The following is a 4,854-nucleotide window of genomic DNA, read 5'->3' on the forward strand; positions in this document are numbered from 1 at the left end:
GATGCTATAAATTATTAACTTCTCTTCCTTTAATCAACTGTGTGTAATTGACAACATATACAGTAAAAAAAAATAGAGACTTTATTGCTGTCACGTGTACGTTTCTGTCTAGTTCCTGTTTGCCCCTATTTGGTTAATTTCCTGCTCATTTAGTTAATCATCTTTCATTAGTTCCCACCTGTGTTGTATTAATCATCTCATTTGCTCCTTAGTTGACTGCCCTTTATAAGCCCTCAGTTTCTGTCATTCCTTTGTCCTGGATTAATGTTATTTTTCAATGGTTTATGTGGTTGATGCTGATTAAAAATATTCCTTTACTCCTACTCCTTCGTCGTGCGCTCACTACAACCCCAACCCCGTGACAGAATCCAGGACCTGTTACTGACAACGATGACATCAGTGGAAAGAACGAGCGAGATTAATCGCCGTGGAACAGGCGAACCCCGACCCGATCGTCTATGCAAGGGTGTTCGTGCCGCTCGTCCTCGCCAGCTCCCTCGAGGGTGAAACCCTTGTGATGCTGTTCCGGATCGGGATTACTTACCATCGCCCCGCGGAGCTCCCAGACACCACCAACCTCGACTGGAAGGAGGCAGTCATCCGGTGTCTGGAGAGCCTCCGATCCCGATCCGGGATCCCTCCGCCAGCGGTTTCTCAGTCAAGCCCGCCGGCCGCGGCTCTTTCCTGCCCGCCGGCCGTTCCTGTGGCAAGCCCGCTGGCCACTCCAAAGTCAAGCCTGTCGGTCGTGGCTCACTCCTGCCCAGAGCTCGCTCCAGTGTCGGCTCCAGCCCCAGAGCTCGCTCCAGTGCCCGCTCCTCGAAAGTGCCTTGCTGTGCCTGCTCCTCCAGAGCCAGCACCTTGTAAGTGCTTCCCAGATCCCCCGTTTAGCCCAGGAAGGGCTCCTGATCCCCCGTTTAGCCCAGGGAGGGCTCCTGATCCCCAGTTAAGCCCAGGGAGGGCTCCTGATCCCCAGTTAAGCCCAGAGAGGGCTCCTGATCCCCAGTTAAGCCCAGGGAGGGCTCCAGATCCCCAGTTAAACCCAGGGAGGGCTCCAGTTCCTGAGTATAGCCCACGGAGGGCTCCAGTCCTGTCCCCGAGTTTAGCCCAGTGAGGGCTCCTGTCCCCGAGTTTAGCCCAGTGAGTGCTCCTGTCCCCATGCTTAGCGCAACGAGGGCTCCAGTCCCTGAATCCCCTCCAGAGCGCCCTCAAGTGCCCGCTCCTCCAGAGCACCCAACCTCTCAGGCAGGAAAATACCCTGGATGGATGAACAGTAAGTACATTGCACAGCTAAAGGCCTGTTCACACCAACACAAATCTTCAGCATGAAAATCCAGTTCAATTTTTGCTTTATCAAACAAGAAATAACAGAACTGGTATTTGATTGGTATTGGCAGATTCTCAAGGTTACAGTATTGATATCTGAATAAAGAATGGCATGCCTGCTGCAGCAGAGGGAAGAGTTTCTGTGAATTACAACCCAATATACTGTTTGTTCCTGAAAGCTATTAAATATCTTCAGAAGACCTGGAATATAACACATACACACACAATCCCTAATTTGGATGCATTTAGCTTGAGTTTAGGTTAAATTATACTTAAGTTGTAATGACATCTGTCCATTTTTGTCCAGTTGGTAGCAGAGTATGTGAGCGGAGTGGAGCGGCAACAATTTCCCCTCTGCGCTCCAAGCATTCAATAATCACTCCGCTCCAGCTCCGCTCCGGGTTCACCATTTTCCGCTCCACTCCACTGATCAGAAACACCGCTCCGCGGCTAAATTATTTCACTATGCTTGAAAAATCAAAGTTCTGTTCAGAAATGAAAAATAAATGCATAATACTATAATAATAGTTTTAACATGGTTTATTGTAACACTACAATTAGCCCAAGTCCATATTAAATGACTGCTTAAACTTAGCTTAGGCTACTTGTCTGTGCAACGTCTCTCTACTATGGCGAAGCTGAGGGTAGTTACTTCAGAAACAGAAAGAAAATGCTGTAACTTTTCCGTTTTTAAGCTGATAAATCACAGGACAGCGTTGACCAAATTTTCTTCATTCCTGAATGTATGTGCGCGATCTGTACGTGATGTGCGAGCTTGTGTGCTCTGTCCGTGTGCAGCAATGTAGCAGCACATTAGTTTCGAGTGGAGATTAACAAACTGTACAATTTACAACATGCTTTAACCTCCCGCACTCCTCCATCGCCATTTTAACCTTCATAAGTGATCCACATACCTGTCAAGCTAACTAATTATGTTTAATGCGTGAGTTGGCATAAGTTGTGCTCGTGACGGAGCAGTAGCAGAGCGTTCTCGGAGTGAGTGAAAACCTCAATGCTCCGACTTTCAAAAAATCCGCTCCTAGCTCCAGGCAAAATCACGCCGCTCCACTCCTCGCTCCGCTCCATAAGTGATCCACATACCTGTCAAGCTAACTAATTATGTTTAATGCGTGAGTTGGCATAAGTTGTGCTCGTGACGGAGCAGTAGCAGAGCGTTCTCGGAGTGAGTGAAAACCTCAATGCTCCGACTTTCAAAAAATCCGCTCCTAGCTCCAGGCAAAATCACGCCGCTCCGCTCACATACTCTGGTTGGTAGTACTGTCACCCACTCATTTCCTGCAAACATGCAAATTATTTTGTATAACAAAATGGTTTTATTATTTTGACTGTGATAGTTACAATATAATATGACCAGAAACTTGATAAAGAAACAGTAAAAGCTGTGCTCGAAAAAAGTATATTTGAACGAAATTATGCAGAAATCGAAAGCACCTGCTGCATTTCACTTAACATGAATTTAAGGGATCAACACTCACTTTTTCTCCACCCAGTTCAGTCTTCACCCATCCTGGATGAAGGGCCATGCAGAGGATCTCATTCGCCTTTAACTCCTCAGCAGCTAACACAGTCAGCATGTTAAAACCTACCTGATAGGTAAACATAGCATTTGAGTTAAACATTGACTCATGCCATCAATACATCATGGGCAATGAATGGGATCTAGTTTAACTAGAGCCAAAGCAGAACACTGGTGGTACCTTGCTCACGCAATAAACACTGGGAATTGGGTGTACATGGCAGGCATTCTGGCAATGGATCCCCCCAAGAGTGGAGATGTTGATGATAGCTGCTTTATTACAGGACATGCCTGGTATCCCTCTGGCTTTGGCCACTGCTTGTAGATATGGTAAGTACTCCTACATAAAAAATGAGAAAGGATTACATATCTCTAAATTAAGTTAATTTGACACAATGACGTTAACATTAAAAATGAGTACTTTTGAGTATTGGCATTGAGTGTACTGCATATTGTAGCTCATTTGTACTAGTTGACTAGACTTCTAGAAATGTATTCAACTCCAGTGCATGTTGACAGACCAATGAAAAAAAAACTATTCAGAGCGACCTGCAGCAAGCGCAACACAAGAAACTACTGATGAACAAAGCGGTAGCTCACTTAAATAATAGATCAGCAGTGTCTTTAGTCTTAGCTGGTCTCTCAGCCTGATGAGACCAGCCAGTCCCAGTTTAAGATTATTTTGGTACAACGCCATGAATCTCGCAAACTCTGCCACATCCAGTGACTAGTACTTCCCCAGAAGCACTCATTTTAATAGTTTAGTCACAAACTTATGTACCGGTGACACAAAATAGTGAAAGCCCCAGCCTAGATGTTTAGCCAGAAGGCAGAAGATTTCATTAATTTCAAAGGACAAATTGTTTTAGAGCTCTTAACGATGCTTTCTACATTACCTTAATGATTTATAAGGGTCCTATCACATTGGTGCTGAAGGTGTTTTTTCATGTCCTCAACACTGCTGGTCTGAATGGTGCCACTTGCCATCATTGCAGCATTATTCACAAGCAGGTTCAAACCATTGTTTCCCAGAGATCCCACTTTCTTGGCAGACTCTCTGACACTGGATGGATCATCAGCATCTAAACTTAATAGAACAACTATTAGTGCTAAAGTATTAAGCAATTAAATGGTATTCAAAAAACACTGAAAAAAAAATCAAAATTCTCAAAAACTATTTCTAGTGAAAATTTTAAATGCACAAAGGACACATGCACATTTACCAAGACGTCTGATAGTGATCACACTTGGATGCATTTTCACAAGTTCTCTCAATGCCTTTAGAAAGATAATATGCATTAAACAAGGCACATTTGGATTTACCTGATGCTTTCTATTTGTATTAGTTATTTATAACTCACCTCAGACTTCGGTCCATCTGGATCACGGCAGGTAGCAAAAATATGCCATTTTTGACTAGAATCCTCCAAGAGTTGCTTAACAGTTTCTCAGCCCAATCCCCGGTTGCTCCGGTGATCAAGATATTGCATGCTTTCACTGCTGCCATCATCTAAGTTCATCAGTTTGGCTTTTCCAACCTGCTCCTTAGAAGTGCTTTTTATATGAACCCAAGTGAACACCACACCTATTTTGAACTCATGTATTGTTCTGTGTGTATTGTGCTGTGTCATACTTGTAGCGAATCAGCTCATGGGGAAATATGAATAATTAATCATAACTAGTTATAATTAATTATGAATATTTAGATCCGCTGTAGATATTTACTTGACCTCTCAGGGTCAACTGTCTGTCAATTCTAAGAACGTTAATTTCCTGGTTAAGGGAAATAATTTTATTACTGTACAATTCTACAAAGAGCTTGTAGCATAAATCTGAATGATTAAGTGACTCCAGTTATGAGCAAAACACTGAACAACGTCAAGTGTGATACAAGTAAGACTTTATTAACTACATAAACACTTAAACTAGTCCAACATACTACATAAACACTTAAACTAGTCTTACATACACATAAACACACACACACACACACA

At 43.4% G+C, this 4,854-nt stretch overlaps 1 pseudogene; it reads right to left on the bottom strand.

Annotated features, from left to right (window-relative positions):
- Positions 1 to 2,789: 2,789 nt before the first annotated feature.
- LOC107728673 (retinol dehydrogenase 11-like) lies at positions 2,790 to 4,367 on the bottom strand (annotated as a pseudogene).
- Between the last annotated feature and the right edge of the window lie 487 nt (positions 4,368 to 4,854).

The sequence above is a fragment of the Sinocyclocheilus rhinocerous genome, unplaced genomic scaffold (genome assembly GCF_001515625.1).
Source record: "Sinocyclocheilus rhinocerous isolate Xijiao unplaced genomic scaffold, SAMN03320098_v1.1 scaffold1961, whole genome shotgun sequence".
NCBI classification, from domain to species: domain Eukaryota; kingdom Metazoa; phylum Chordata; class Actinopteri; order Cypriniformes; family Cyprinidae; genus Sinocyclocheilus; species Sinocyclocheilus rhinocerous.